Source organism: Hyperoodon ampullatus, assembly GCF_949752795.1.
Source record: "Hyperoodon ampullatus genome assembly, chromosome: 4".
Classification (NCBI taxonomy): domain Eukaryota; kingdom Metazoa; phylum Chordata; class Mammalia; order Artiodactyla; family Ziphiidae; genus Hyperoodon; species Hyperoodon ampullatus.
The window spans coordinates 86,161,700-86,179,219 of NC_136917.1; the positions used below are offsets into that span (position 1 = coordinate 86,161,700).

The 17,520-nt window shown below is 39.6% G+C and overlaps 1 protein-coding gene across 1 annotated transcript in view; it reads right to left on the minus strand.

Moving 5' to 3' along the window:
* MAN2A1 (mannosidase alpha class 2A member 1) overlaps positions 1-17,520 on the minus strand; it is a gene marked incomplete at both ends in the record, with an annotated part of 155,973 nt that overhangs the window by 126,546 nt on the left and 11,907 nt on the right. The gene's annotated exons all lie outside the window — the stretch shown is intronic.

Here is a 17,520-nt window from a genome sequence, read left to right on the forward strand (position 1 = left end):
ACCTTCCCCAAGCAACTGCACTGTAAGTCATTTAGATTGCTTCTACTATACTATTGTGTATCTTTCGGTTTCTTTAATTGATCCTCACATGTAGAGGCTTGCCACCTCTAAACATAAACCATGCTATATAGAATAACCCTTCAACTTATGAGAGCAATGACAATCTTTGTCTTGTTCACTCCTATATCTTGGGTCCCAAATACATAGTACTTATATGTTTATCACATGGCCCTCACATTTCTTCAACTCAACAATACTTCTTTAGTGAACACCCACTGTACAGGCATAAGGCTACATGCTGGAAAGACAGATGTGCATTAGATATAGGTCCCTGTCTGAATACACAAGGTGACATTGCATTTGTGCCACAGCAACAGCAATAGCCTGCGCTATGACCCTAAAAATGTACACATTAAGGTTTAATAAAATATATGCATAGAAAATAAACAAATCCGTACATGCAGAAACAAAAATTCTCCCACCAGTAAATAACAGGAAGACAGAAAGGGGGAAGGAAAAGAAGAAGAAAAAACACCTACATGTCCCAAAGTGAAGGCCTGGTCAAGTGATACATCTAATATCATGAAACAGTTTTCAGTCGCTAAAAAGTTAGAAATACAAATTTTTTAAAAAAAGAAATATTGGGAAGTTACTTTCAGGAGATACAGTGAAGAAAACCCAGTTTTAAAATAGTATATATGAAAAACGTAGTATGTATGACATGATTGATCCTTTTTTGATAAAAAATACATAAGGAAGGCCACAATCAAGATGGAAAAAACTGGTTAAGGGTATTTATACTCTTCTTTAGTCCGTTATGAGTGGTTGTGGATTTTGTAATGGGGAGGCCAAGAATAAGAAAGATTCAAGTTCCAAGTATTGGCCAGTTCAGCAAGGGGTGGGGAGAAATCAACAGAGTGCTATCTACCAAGAGAAGACCACTTCAGCAAACTGTGAGAGAGGTGACAGAAGTCTGAAGGGACTAAGGGAGATATTTTGGAATAAGAAAAAAAGTACAGTAAGTCCCCTACATACGAATGAGTTCCATTCCAAGAGTGCGTCTGTAAGTCCAATTTATTCGTTAAGTCCAACAAAGTTAGCCTAGGTACCCAACTAACACAATCGGCTATATATTGATAGCACTGTACTGTAGTAAGTTTATAATATGTTCGCATGTTTGAAAGTTGCAGCTTGAAGGTTCGTATGTAGGGGACTTACTATAGCCAAGATGAGAAGCAAACCAGCAGGAAGGTACCTTGAGGGTGAGCGGGAGAGACAACACTGGAGATGAATACCCAAAGCCTAGACGTTGAAGAAACAAAGAGCACAAGATGGCCGTGGACCTCCTCAGACCTGAAAGATGCTCTCACAGGCCTCTCTACTTAGACACATATGATAGAAAGAGCCCCCTACAGGTCAGAACTGTAGTCCTTTAAGGCAACTGTCACCTCTAGGGTGGGGTGCCATGTCCTGCAAGGGAGAACTCAAGCCTGTTCATCAATGTATAGAGAAGCAGAAAGTGCAAGGTCTTAGCAAAGAACTCATCCTGCAAGACAAGCCTCACTTCCCCCCCGTGAAAAACAAGAGAGAGAATATGGATCAGTCCTTGACTAGAAATGGCAAAGCAAAGGAAACTTGATGGATCACTGACACACTAGTTCAGGGTCCAAAGAAGCTAGTTGAACCATGGAGGTTGCCGGTCAGCAATTGAGCAATATTACACTACAAATCTTTCTTTATAGGCACACATCCATATTGGTTGATTGGCTCTCGTGGAAAGACCAAAGGGGACCCCTTGGCCTAACCCAAAGTTCACCCAAAGAAGCTAAAAATATTTGAGAGTTAGGTACACAGCTGACTAATCTGTATTTAATTTCCTAAACGGACATGCTATCACAGGCTGTCTGAAATAAGCGAAAAACTTTTCTTCACTCATTATCACAACACCCCAGACTGAGGCTTTTTGAAATCATTACTGATGAGTTTCGTTGAATATTTCCAATACTGAAGATACACGCCTACTTCATGTGATGCTTGCAATTTCTACCGCAGCAGGTAACAACAGTAAATCAAGTTCCTCTGAATCCAAGCAGAATTAGAACATGTTGCCTTGTCTTGCCTGCAGTAAAGCTACACACCTCCATAAAATAAAACCTTAGCTTAGTCTAAAATACCACCATCGCAGAGCTTTTAAAGACGCTACGTGTTTTATCAGACACTTATAATGTATAAATTAATTCATGGGTGCCCATGTTTCTCCAGATCTTTCTGTACTTTCGGGAAAAGATAATTTTGGAGCCACGCACATAGCAAAGCCACCTATAGCTTAAAAGAACACACTGAGAAAAAAGAGCCTCCTTTTGCGCATATTCTCACTATGGCCCCAGTCCCAAAACCCATGGATGAGAGTATTATACAAAATAAACATTACAGGAGATGGATGTTCCATGAAAAAAGATCCTGCAGGCACTAAAGACGATTTTCAATCTCATTGTAGCTTTAAAGATACAATTAATGATCAGTACCTGGAATTCTGCACTGAATTAATAAGTCCATGGAGAAAATTGTGGCCTAGAGATATGTGAGCATAATGGTCTAATGAAAATAATTTTTTAAACTATATTATGCAGTGGAATAAAGTCTCGCTACAAACAGCTAAAATTCCTGAAATATACATACTTCCATAAGCAATTTCTGTACACACGACAGAGAAGCATGATATGACCTTAAAAAGATACACTTGTCGTCTGCATTAAAGTAACAGAAATCATAGATAATGTTTCAGTTATGCTAACAAGTCAAAGAATGCTGATGGTAATATTGAAAAAGACAATTTTCTGTAGGGCAAGAAAATCACTTGTGAGAAAACCACTTTATTCTTTGATTTGCTAATCAGTTCTACAGGGAGGCCACAGTGTTGTACTGCCAAGGAGTGGGGAAGGAGGTCATGATATTTGATTTACTCTGCTTCTGGTGAAAAAGAAAAACTGAGAAAAAAAAAAGAAATCACTGATAGCAAAGACTTTTGAGAGAGAAAATTTAGAGCCTACTACAAGCAAACCAAGATCAGTACCCATACTGCCCTATGAACAAAATCAATCTATATACACCTAACTACTAAATCCAAAAACTTATATAATTATTTGCCCCATATAAGACACTAGCTGTTGAGATTGGCATCACTGTAATCACTCAAGCATGGCTGAATATGCATATCATTCTTCCTTCCTGGTACAACTGAAAAAATATGTGCCTCCCCGCCCCGCTTCAAAGACCAACACTCCACTGGTGAGCTCCAAACCCATCTCTCCTAATTGCTCAAAGGCTGTATTCTTTTGGTTAAACTCCCTCAACACTGCTTCATCAAACTCACCTTCTAAAAGCAACTCATCCTCAATAGTATAACATATTATATTAGGTCAAATTATATGAAATTGCCATTCTCATAAGCCAAAAATAGTCCAATGTCACCAATTTCTTATGGTTCAACTTAATACTATATCCTATCTAAAAAAATAAACTCTGGTGCTTCCCTTAGCCCCACCATTCCCTTTGAGGGCCCCACCCCCTTCACAGACAAACAGAGGTTATCAACAGTCTATACATCCCCCTTCCTTACAAACTCCCATTCCCACATCTGGCCATTCCAATCAGCACCTGCCTACCACTCCACCAAAACTGCCCCTGAAAAGCCCCCAAAGGCTACCATGTTATCAAGCCTCATTAGCCAACACTGTCCTTACTCATCATCTCAAGGAGCATTTGGCCCAGTGGACCACTACCTCCTCCCTGAAATATTTTCTTCACTTGCTCGCAGCACAGCATGCTCTTGGTTTTCCTCCTGCCAACTGTTTATCAATCTCTTTCTCTCCCCAGTATCTAAACAATGGAGGCCCTCAAGGTTAGCTCCTGAGAAATCTGCCTTCTCTATACTGTCTTAAATGATCTCATCCACTTCTTGGTTTAAATTCCATTTTCTGTACTGATGTCTCCCATATTTATATCTCCAAATGAAACCTCTTCTCTGAAAAATAGACCCATATATCCAAATGATTACCTGACTTCTCCACTTCGGTTTCAAACTTAAGTCTGAAAGATTACTTTCCCCAAAAAGCCATCTTATAGGCCTCCAGTCTTTACTAAGTAGCTTTAATATCTACCTCGTTGGCCACTCCTGAAATCCTCCTCACCCTACTCACACTTCCAACCCACCTGCAAGTTCATTCATCCTATCTCCAAAATATTTACTGAATCCATCTACTTCTCTCCCTCTCAACTGCTACCACACTGGTCCAAGCCACCAACAATCTCTCCTAGCCTAGTATAGCAGCCACTTAACTGATTTCCTATATCCACATCCTTCAACCATGCCCTACTCAGTTGTAATACCTTTATTACAACCCAGTGCTAGTTTCTTATCACACTTAAAAAAAAATTAAGCACCTCACACTAGACTCAATAAGGACCTGCATATCTCTCTCCCCACGCTGCTCTCTTTCTCTCTCTCCTCCAACTTAGCTTCACCCTGATCTTATCTCAGTTCTAAACCTGCTCCTCCCCACTTCATCAACACCTTGGTACATGTTCTCTTTACAGAATGCTCCAACTCCCTTCTGCTCCAAATGTCCCCTCTGCATAGTCTTCTCCAGCCATCCTCTCGAAAACAGGCCTCCTCATGTTACACTCTATGTCAGCTTATTTTTTGTTTCTTCCACAGCATTTTTACCTATTTTATTCATGTGCTATTTCCCTGTCTTCATCACTAAATGAATCACTATATTTAGAACAAGCACCACAATTGTCTTACTCATCATTGTACCCTGATGCCTAGCACAACACCTGGCACACAATAGAAATGCAAATATTTACTTAAAAAAAAAAAAAGACAGAAAAACAGTGTGTAATATTTTTCCTAAGACAAGGAAGTAGTAAATGTCATTTTTTGGCACATATACCTATACCAAAAATAATACAAATAAAAATGAAACTAATAATTTTTAAAGAAAGAAAATCTAGAAAAACTCTTCACTGTAACCCAAAAAGTAGGTAAGAAAAGAATCAGGAGTCCTAAACAATAGGGTGATCTTCATGGACTCATTGGGAAATGAAATAAAAAATGACCCATATTCGGTCACATAGTGACAATCACGACCTCGTGAGTAGAGTAAAATATGGGGCTCCTTTTCTAGGGCAAAGATTATGGATTCTGTACAGTCCAATCAAATGTTTTCAGATTTCACAACCTTCACAACCATGGCTCAATGGGCTATGATTTTCAACTGACGTGTGGGGGGCAGGGTGGAGGGAGTTTGGATAAAGAACGCTGAGACAATTCTAGAATCCTTCTTACCATGGTAGTGATATGAAATCTTCATTCAACCAAATCAAATTTATAATTAAGAGAACTCTAGAGGAAATATTATTACATGTATATTATATAACCACCAATGGCTAAATGCAAAAGAAACAAAACTTCACCCAAAGAAACAAAACTTCACCCCAATATGTGTGTGTGTGTGTGTACCTGAAACTCTAGATCTATACCCCCTTTCATTTATGCTTTTTCCCCCCTTTAAATTTAATTTTGTTAGATTCAGCGTGTCACTCCATCACATCAAGATTTTTCTGCACTTGGATTCTGTCACTGAAGTGTCCTTCATGAAGTGAATGTGGTTGGGTGAACAAGGCTCTAACAGTGACCATTAGACTCACTAGAAAGGCTGCCCAAAATTACAGATCTCTGGGATTCATCCTGGAATCTCAGGTAGGGCCCCAGAAACTGCAATGTTAATGTTCCACAGGTGACTCTGGTGATTAGCCAAGTTTGGGACCTATGGCTCTGACATCATGCATTTTAGTGAAATACCTAAGAGAATGCAGTAGACAATGAACCATTTGGTGACATGAATTCACAGACCTGCACCCTTTGATAATCTGTTTAAATATATATTAACTCTCCTCCATCTCATGCTCTAGGATATTATACCTTACCACATTTTTATTTTTAAATAACAGCAAATAATGATTACTTTTAATGACTCCTTTTACCAGATAAAGGTAAAGGCAGTTTAGCTAAATAGTTAAGCACATGGGCTCTGGGTCAGACTGTTTGGGTTCCAATCCTAGATCTGGCACTTACAAGCACTGTGACCTTGAGGAAGTACAACAGCTTAACTTTGGGGAGCCTCAGTTTCATTACGGCTAAATGCAGTGCTAATACCCATTGCTTGGAATGGTTGTAAATGAACTTAGCACAGAACCTGCCACCAAGTAAGCACTCAAGAAGATATTACTGCTGCTACTGCTATAATAAAAGTTTGGCTTTCTAAAATTACTTTGAAGGGGAACAACAACTGTGATTAAGAACAGACTCTAAAGCCAAGTCAAGAGAGTAGCATAACCAAAACAGCAGCATAGGAGACCCCAGACTCCATCTTCCCACAAAGATCAACAATTAGACAGCTATCCACAAACAAAATAGTTCTGGGAGAGCTCTGGAGTCTACTTACAGAATTTCAGCAACACAGTGGAACAACAACAACAATAAACTGAGAATACCACACAAAAAAAGAAGGAAAGCAGCTTCATTTTGCCTGCATCATGCCATCCCCCAAGCCAACACTGTTCATTGCCAAGAGGGAACTCCACAGCTAGAAAGAGTTCCCCTTGCTGGGAAAGAAAAGTGGGTAAGTGATCAACCTCCTCAGCCCTTTGGAGCACTGCACAAAGAGACACATACAGACACCTAGGAACAAGGAAGAAAAGCAGGGGCTACCAATAGCAGTCACACAGCAGGAGGTCACAGTGACCTGCTCTGCAGAGAAACCCAGCAGCTGCCATCACTGAAGAAGGAACCAATGGCCAGCACAGTAGTCACAGAACCCCTGCAGATTTCACCCCACATGTGTTTACACTCATTGACTCCAGCCACCTGTGTCCCTTCCTGCTTCCTCCACACCCATCCCCTCTGGAGCCCAGGAACCACATCAGCAGCCAAACCAGGCCTCTGTGGCTGCTCAAGTGCAAGATTCCAGCCTAGACCCCCACTACCATGGGAGCCCCTCCAGCTGTGCACTTGCAAGCTGCTGCCAACCTGATGCCTATCACCAGCCTCCATCACCTGCACACACCCAGGAAGAGACTGTGCAGCCATGGGAAAGCATGCCTACCGCAAGGGCCCCCACAGCTGCTTGTGGGTCAGGATGTGGTCTTGTCTTCTGTCACCTGCAGGCAACACTGTGCCCACCAGCAGCTAGACCTGCCAGCTGTGCACCTGCACACCCCCAGACTGCCCCTGTCACCAGCTTCCACTGAGGCGTGCTCATGGTGAGACCGAGCAGTCACAGTAGTACACATCAACCACCAGGGGCCCTAAAACTACCAGTGTACCCATAGTTGGCTCCAGCTTTGCTGCCTGACTTGTAGTGCCACAAATACATGTACGTCTGCAACCGGCCCTGCCACTACACTGGCCCCTGTAGCTGGATCCCATGGGCAAATGTGTGCACACCACCAGCTCTGGCCATCACTGCTGTCTGCTCTGATACCTAGCCATTGAACCTAGCGATGCCACTGAGGACTCAGACAGCCCTTGCAGCCACTGAAAACACCCTGCATCACTCACCAGAGAACACACATATCAATGTTGTGAAATCCAGTGGCCTGAGCCAAAGAGACATCACATTGACCCCCAAAACTGATGCAGCCACACACCCCTGCACTTGAAGCTCTGCACCACTAGACCTGGGGTCACAGCATGCTCCAGCATGCCCCCACCCACAGGTGAAAGGCTTCCCTTACCAATCAGTCCATAGTTTGGAGGAGGTCACTGCTTCTTCAAAAGTAGACACCTTTACTAGGCTACAGGGATCACAAAGAACCAGGGAAGCATGACTCCACCAAAGGAATACAGTAAACCTCTAGTAATTAGTCTCAAACAAATGAAGATACATTTGCTGGATTTGCCCAACAAATAATTCACAATTGTTCAAAAGATGCTCAGAGAGTTACAAGAGAAAACAGATAAGCAACATAACAATATCATAAAAACAATATAAGAACAAAATTAGAAGTTCAGTGAAGAGATGGAAAACATACATAAGGACCAAACAAGAAATTTTCAAGCTGAAGAATACAATGATCAGTAGAGAGCTCTAACATCAGACTTGACCAAGCAGAGGAAAGAATAAGTGAGCTCAAAGATAGATCAATTGAAATCATTCAATCAGGAGAAAAAAAAAGGAATGAAAAAGAATTTTAAAAGCCTACATGTTCTGTGGGATACCAACAAAAGAACCAGTTTGCAAATTATTGGAGTTTGGGAAGGAGAAGAGTGCAGAAAGCTTATTTAATGAAATAATGGCTGAGAACTTTCCCAAACTGAGAAGAGATTTGGATATCAGGTTCATGAAGCTAATAGGTCACCAAACGAAATTAATTTAAAGTGATCCTCTCCAAGACACAGTTTAACAAAATTGACAGAAATCAAAGACAAAGAAAAATCTTAAAAGCTGGAAGAGGAAAAAAGCTTGTAATGCTCAAGGGAACCCCCAATAGGCTATTGGTGGATTTCTAAGCAGAAATCTTATGGGGCAGGAGAGAGCAGGATGATATATTCAAAGTGCTGAAAGAAGAAAACTGCCAACCAAGGATACTTTACCTGGCAAAGCTGTCATTCAGAAATGAAGAAGGGATAAAGATTCTCCCAGACAAACAAAAGTTAAGGGAACTCATCACAACAACTGCCTTACAAGAAATGCTGAAAAAAAGTCTTCCAGCTGAAATGAACACACACTAATTAGTAACATGAAAACATAGAAAATACAAAACACACTGGTAAAGATAAGTATATAGTCAAATTCAGAATACTCTAATACTGTAACATAGTACAGTGGAGTGCTAACCATTTAACTCTAATAAAAAAGTTATACATATATATACACATATGTACAATGGAATATTACTCAGCCATAAAAAGGAATGAAATTGGTTCATCTGTAGAGACGTGGAAGAATCTAGAGACTGTCATTCAGAGTGAAGTAAGTCAGAGAAAAACAAATATCGCATATTAACGCATATATGTGGAACCTAGAAAAATGGTACAGATGAACCGGTTTGCAGGGCAGAAATTGAAACACAGATGTAGAGAACAAACGTATGGACACCAAGGGGGGAAAGCAGTGGCACGTGGGGGTGGTGGTGTGATGAATTGGGAGATTGGGATTGACATGTATACACTGATGTGTATAAAATTGATGACTAATAAGAACCTGCTGTATAAAAATATAAATAAAATAAAATTCAAAAAAAAAGTTAAGGAAAAAGCATTAAAATAGCTAGCTACAGTAATTTGTTAATGGATACACAATATAAAAAGAGGTAAATCGGGCTTCCCTGGTGGCGCAGTGGTTGGGAGTCCGCCTGCCGATGCAGGGGACACGGGTTCGTGCCCCGGTCTGGGAAGATCCCACATGCCACGGAGCGGCTGGGCCCATGAGCCATGGCCACTGAGCCTGTGCTCCGGAGCCTGTGCTCCGCAGGGGGAGAGGCCACAACAGTGAGAGGCCCGTCTACCGCAAAAAAAAAAAAAAAAAAGAGGTAAATCATGACTTCAAAGGGGGGAGTAAAAGGGTAAAGTTTTTGTGTGTGATCTAAGTTAAGTTATCATGGTAAAATAGATTGTTATAACTATAAAATGTTTTATGTGAGCCTCATGGTAACCACAAAGCAAAATGCTACAGCAGGTTCACAAAAGACAGAGAGAAGAGAATCAAAGCATACTGCTACAGAAAATCAAGTCACAAAGGAAGGCAGCAAGACAGGAATAAAGACAAGGGAACTACAAAACAGCCAGACAACAAGATGATATTAGTAAGTTCTTACCAATCAGTAATTAGTCTAAATGTAAATGCATTAAATTCTGCAATCAAAAGACAGAGTGGCTGGATGGACAAAAAGCAAGACCTAACTATATACGGGCTACACAACACTCACTTCAGCTTTAAGTACACACACAGATTCAAAGTGAAGGGGTGGAAAAAGATATTCTGGGGAATTCCCTGGTTCCCTGGTCTAGTGGTTAGGACATAGTGTTTTCACTGCCGGGGCCCAGGTCTGATCCCTGGATAGGGAACTAAGATCCCACAAGCCATGTGACCTGGCCAAAAAAATAAATAAATAAACTAGCAATGGAAAAAAAAAAAGATATTCTGTGCAAATGGAAACCAAAACTGAACAGAAGTAATATAATTTTATCAGACAAAATAGACTTTAAGACAAAAATGGTAAAAACAAAAAGGTCATTATATATTGATAAAGCAATCAATTAGTCAATAAGACATAACACTCCTAAGCATATATGTGCCCAACATTGGAGCACCTAAATATATTAAGCAATTATTAACAGACCTGAAGGAAAAATAGGCAATATAATAATAGTAGGGGACTTCAGTACCCCACATTCGACAATAGACAGATCATCCAGACAGAAAATCAACAAGGAAACATTGGACTTGAGCCACACTTTGGAACGAATGAACCTAATGGACATACATAGAACATTTCAACCAATAATAGCAGAATACATATTCTTTTCAAGCACACATGGAACATTCTCCAGAACAGACGATACGATAGATCACAAAGCAAGTTTAGCAAATTTAAGAAGACTGAAAGCACATCAAGTATCTTTTCCCACCAGAATGGAATCTAACTAGAAATGAACTAACAGGAGGAATGCTGGAAAATTCACAAATATGTGGAAATTACATAACACACTCCTGAATAACTAAAGGGTCAAAGAAGAAACCAAAAGGGAAATCAAAAAATACCTTTACACAAATGAAAAGGGAAACACAGCATACCAAAACCCAGTAAATGCTGCAAAAGCAGTTCTAAAAGGGAAGTTTATAGTGATAAATGCCTACATTAAGAAAAAAGAAAGATCTCAAATAAACAACATAACTTTACAAATTGAGGAACTAGAGAAAGAAGAACGAACTAAGCCCAAAGTTAGCAGAGGAAGGAATTAACAAATATTAGAGCAGAAAAAAATGGAAAGATATCCCTTGTTCATGAGTCAAAAGAACAAATATTGTTAAAGTGTTCATATTACCCAACGCCATCCCTATCAAAATTCAATGCAATCCCTATCAAAATTCCAAAGGCATTTTTTCAGAAATGGAAAAAACAATCATGTAATTTGTATAAAATGATGAAAGACCTCAAAAAGCCAAAGCAATACTGAGAAAGAAGAGTAAAGCTGGAGGCATCACACTTCCTGATTTTAAACTGTACTACAAAGCTATAGTAATCAAAACAGTATGGTACTGGCATAAAAACTGACACATAGGCCAATGAAACAGAATCAGGAGCTCAGAAATAAATCCTCACATATATGGTCAACTAATATTTGACAAGGGAGCCAAAAATACTCAATGAGGAATGGATATTCTATTCCATAAATGATGTTGAGAATACTGGAAAACCACAAGCAGAAGAATGGAATTAGACCCCAATCTTACACCACTGAAATGGATTCAAGACTTAAACATAAGAACTGAAGCTATAAAACCCCTAGAAGAAAACATAAGGAAAATGTTTGACATTGGTCTGGGCAACAATTTTTTGGATGTGACCCCAAAAGCACAAGCAACAAAAGCAAAAATTAGTACGTGGGACCACATCAAACTAAAAAGCTCTGCACAGCAAAAGAAATAATCAACAAAACAAAAAGGGAACCTATGGAATAAGAGAAAATATTTGCAAACATGTATCTAATAAGGGGTTAATACCCAATATATAAAGAATGCACACAACTCAATAGTTTAAAAAAATTGATTAAAAATTGAGCAGAGGGATAGATATTTTTCCAAAGCTGATATACAGATGGCCAACAGGTACATGAAAAGGTGCTCAACAGCACTAATCATCAGGAAAATGCAAATCAAAACCACAATGAGATATCACCTATCACCTCATAATGGATAAAATGGCTGTCATCAAAAAGACAAGAGGTAACAAGTGTTGGTGAGGGTATGGAGAAAATAAAATCCTTGTGCACTGTTAGTGGGAATGTAAACCGGTGCAGCCATTATGGAAAACAGTATGGAGGTTCCTCAACAAATTAAAAATAGAACTACTGTATGATTCAGCAATGCCACTTCTGGGTATGTATCAAAAGGAAATGAAAACAGGATCTCAAAGAAATGTTCACTGCAGCATTACTCACAACAGCCAAGATACCAAAACAATCTAAGTGTCCATCAACAGATGAATAAAGAAAACGTGGTACATGTGTACACACACACACACACCTTAGCCATAAAAAAAGAAGGAAATCCTCCATTTGTGATAATACAGATGGGCCTTGAGGACATTATGCTAAGTGAAATAAGTCAAAAAAATACATATACTATATGGTATCATTTACATGTGGAATGTAAAAAATCATAGAAACAGAGACTAGAATGGTATTAATAGTTTCTCGGGGCTGGGAGGAGGGGAAAACGGGGAGACGTTAATCAAAGGGTACAAACTACCAGTTATAAGATGAATACATTCTGGGGATCTAATGTATAGCACGATGATTACAGTTAACAATACTGTATTATAAATATGTGTTCCCACCACAAAAAAGAAATGGTAATTATATGAGGTGATGGATTTGTCAACTAATATTATTAGAGTAATCATTTCATAATATATACATGTATCAAAGCATTATTTGTACACCTTAAACTTATATAATGTTATACGTCAATTATTTCTCAATAAAGCTGGAAAATAAAATAAAAAATAAAGCCTAGTTAAATTTGAATTATGGTTCCACTATTAATGGCTGTATAACCTTGGGCAAGTTACATAATTTCTCTGTGCCTCAGTTTCCTCATCTGTAAAATGGGGATCACTAATAATACCTAACTCATAGGATGGTTATGAGTGTTAAATTAGTTTGCATACACAAATCAGTTTAAATAGTGCCTGGTGTGGCAGGCAGAATAATGGCCTCCCAATGATGTCCATGTCCTAATCCCTGAAAACTGTGAATCTGTTACTTTACACGGCAAAAGGAACTTTGCTGATGTGATTAACTTAAGATTTTTGAGATGGGGAGACTGTCCTAGAATATTCAGGTAGTCCCAACATAATCACATGGGGCCTTATAATGGAAAACAAGGTGATGGAAGAGTCACAGTCAGAGGATATATGAAGACAGAAGAGCAGGTGAGAGTGATGCCAGGCTAGAAGGGGACCTTTGAGCAGCAAATGCAGGCAGGCTCTAGAGGCTGGAAAAGGTGAGGAAATGGATTCTCCCTTAAAGTCTCCATAAAGAAATCAGCCCTGCCAACATCTTGCTTTTAGTCAAATAAGACCCTTTTCAAACTTCTGACCTGCAGAACTGTAAGATAATACATTTTTCTTGTTTTAAGCCACTAAGTTTGTTGTGATTTATTGAAAAAGTAATACACCTGGCAGAGAGCTGTCCTATATAAAGCTCAGCAAGTATCCTTACACTTGAAGTCCCTGTTAGTGGAAGTCTGCCCAAATGCCCATCAGAAGAGGCGGAGAGCTGGGAGCCTAAGGAACTGAGAGCCCATACAATGGAGCAAGGAAGGTGAGACCATGTGACTTTATAAGCTGTTTCCCAGGGGCATATTTTGATCTAACAAGACTATATACTATCTTTGAATAAAGGAGGCAGGAAAAGACATTATGAAAAATATTTTTCAGGGAAAGAAACATCCATATCTTCATCCTGGACAGTTTTGGGATCAATGAACAAAAAGTGTTTTAAAGCTATCCTGGTGCTGTAGTGAAGCAGTGGAGGAAGAGGTTACTGCAGTTTGCCAGGTAAACATCGAGGTAGCCAGGGCCGAGCCAAGGCAGCAGAGGTGGAGGAATGTGAAAGGAGTTGACAGGACAGATGAACTGGGCGGGGTGGGGGTCTGGGAGGCAGGAAAGCAAGAAAAATGGTCCCTTATTTTTGCTGAGACAACTGGGAGGATGATGGTTTTTGCTGGTGAACTGGGAGGATAGTGGGTGGCATTTTAAGAAAACAAGGAATGTTGGGGAAGGTACAGAGTGAGGGGCAAAGGTTCCATTCTGGAACTATTAGATAGCTCAACGGTGGTGTCACACTGACATGCAAGTCTGAAAGTCAGGAGAATATATAAACTTGAGTGGTCAGTATAAATATGAATTTAAGGCTGTGGGAATGAATGGGATTACCCAGAGAGAGAGTGCACAGATCTGCCTTTTATCATTGTAAAAGGCTCACCAGGCAATTCTCACACATATCCAGTTAAGAACCACTGCATTAAAGCTAAATATAGGAACAGTGATTTGGTAAAAGAGAGTCTGTATTTCCAGCAGGGGTGTCACCGTTATTGCCTTAGTTCCACGTCAGTCAGCTGCTATGCAACTATACAGAAAAATCCTGCTATTTAGTCAGATGTCAGGCACGTGACAGGAAAGCATTTTGGTTTGATAAAATGACAAGTCACCCAAGTGATCACTCCACCCCTTAAGATGTGCAGTGCTGAGGCCAGAAAGAGTGTGAACTAAGGCTGTGGCCACAGTTATGTATGTAACTCTACTACTCTATCAACAAGCCACAGACCACAATTACAAATGACCTTTCAGTGATTTACCCAGACCTGGAGCTGATCATGCCTGAATCTCTTCCAAGGTATTGTCTTTGTGCTCCTACTTGTCCATTCAAAGAAATAAATGCCCTCACCGTGGGAGCACAAAGAATACTTAATTACATAATACCCTGCCAAAACACAAGAGCCAAGGCACTCTTTGCCCTGGAAATCATCATTCATAAATCTCACACCTGCCTAGGTGTGACAGTAATAAAGGCTACTTGGATGTAGGTGTATGAATAGAGTGCCAAGTGACTGTGAAGGGAAGAGCTGGGACTCCAAGTTCACCATCCCTTGCTTCCTTCAGGGAACCCAAAAGACTCCTCCTGGCTGCATGTGGGTAACCACTCTGCAGCTGCTGGAATCACCACAGAGGATCCCAGCCCTGACCCAGAAAAACAACAGGCCACAGTGGTTCTCCCCATCTTTGTAATCCCATCCTCTCACCACCTCCAAAGTACGGTCAGGATTCCAGTTGCTGGCAGCTTTCTGTGGGCTCCAGGACACAGCTCTCCTTCCACCCTATGGGTTTCCAGATGTTTACGGGAATTGGAACCCTATTATCCCCATCCACAGCAGCCCAGTGCAGCTGCACAGGAACCACCTCCTGCTGAGGCCACATTTTAGGCACCGAGCCACTGTATAAAGTGAAATTCTGCAAAACAGGTATCTTTTTAAAAATGATTATGAGAACAAGGCCTTGCAGGCAGCACAAAATGTTTACGTTATAAAATATTTTCATACAGTACAGTTTTATTACTTTCAAATATAGTTAATAACTGCAATTTAGTGGCACTAAGCAAATTAGGTGTTGACTAATAGAATTCTTTAATTTAGCACTTTGCAAACTCTTCCATGGGACATTACTTTTCTTTATAGTTTTGTAACTTTTAAAAAAATCATACCAATTTTTCTTCTAAAACATATTTTATATTTTAATGGAATTTCTATCCTTACACATAGTACTCTGAGATAATATGTCAACAACGTATCCCACCCAAGAACATGCATAAAAGTTCATGGGATACACTTTCAGACTGCAACAATTCCCAAGGAACCAGGATCATACTGTCATGCATTCATCTGATCAAAGACTTCTGGTCTATGTTGTTAATCTATCTTATATTTTTTGACATATGCCTGTTTTTGTACACAAGGGTTATTATGCACAATCCATTTATACTACCTAACTCATTCTCCATGAAGGAATGGCATATATTATACTTTAGGATCTGCTAATAAAAGTTCTATCAACATATTATAATTTTACACAAGTAATTTTGAGGAACACAATTTTAATGTAAAAAGAAAGTAACTGTCAAAAATGGAAAAAACAAATCAACCTAAACAGTGTTAGCCTATTAAAATAAATGCAATTGGCATGCCTAAGATGATTTTTCATACAGAAATAGATCTGCGGAATCTCTGAAGGCAGGATTGTATTAAGTAGATAATCAGCCTACCTTCAGTCTTGTTTATACTATTCATTTCCTGAATAAGCCCCTCTATTCCTCACAGACAAGAGACAGGTGTTTAGGCAAGCCCCACCTGAATTATTATAAATTCTGAATTTCCTTGCTTTTCTTTACAAGCATCAAATATTCTAAAGTTTTACAAATCCTTTCCTAGTGACTTTGTAAAAATCGGTCTGATAGAGAATAGACTTGTGGTTGCCGAAGGGGAGGAGTGGGGAATGGGTTGGGAGTTTGGGATTAGCAGATGCAAACTATTATATACAGAATGGATAAACAACAAGGTCCTACTGTATAGCACAGGGAACTATATTCAACGTCCTGTGATAAGCCATAATGAAAAAGAAAATGAAAAAGAATGTGTATACATATGTATAACTGAATCACTTTGCTGTACAGCAGAAATTAACACAACACTGTAAATCAACTATACTTCAATAAAAGAAAATTTTTAAAAAAATTGGTCTGAACCAATTGATCTACAAGGCCAAAGAGGAGCATGATAAATACCACAGACACAACAAAAGCAATAGTAAGGCACAATAAAAGAATGTAAAATAGGAAACTTCTAAATATCATACTATCAGCTATCAGAGGTGAGTTAAAGGTATTAATTTCTTGGGTTCTTCAAATTTTTTTTCTTTTAAACAGTTATTGGTTAGATCTCCCCTGAAAGTCACAAGAAGTATCGGGGGTGGCCAAAAAGTTCGTCCTGGTTTTTCCGTAACATCTTATGGGAAAACCCAAATGAACTTTTTGGCCAGCCCAATATCTTGCATCTTAAGTGTTGTCATTTGGCCCTACAAATTTTCACTAATTGGTCTGGGGACAAAAAGAGTTCTTCTTCAGTTCTGGGGTGAGGGACATGGGGCTAGCCACCATTCAAATGGGACAGGCTCTTCTTTGCTATAAACAACAGGCAGTTTGGGGGTATCCTCAGAAATCTGTTTGGTCTTCAGAACAACCTTGAGCTATGAGGCCCCTGCTTAGAGTGCTGCCTTGTGGTCTTTAATAAATCTCTCTCTTCCTCCCTCTCCCTCCCCCACCCCCCAACATACACACACACCCCACATGTACACACACACAGAGTAATCTATTTTTTGTTCTTACAACCTAGAAAAAATAATTTAGTCCCATAATTTGGGCCAAAGGTGAGATGGGCCTTTTTTCATTTCCTACTGAAATGCTTCTTTGTAATCCTTCCTTATGACAGCCTTATCTTTTCTGAGGTATGCTGACCAATGAGCTGGTCTCTGACAATTTGAATACAAGCTGCTGCATTTTATTAACATCTGCTACACAGTAATCTTAATCTAAGAAGCATAGCTTTTGGCTATAAGAAATGTTACTTGGCTCTCTGCTCTCTTCTCACAAGGTCCCAAGTGAGCTCATTCATTCTC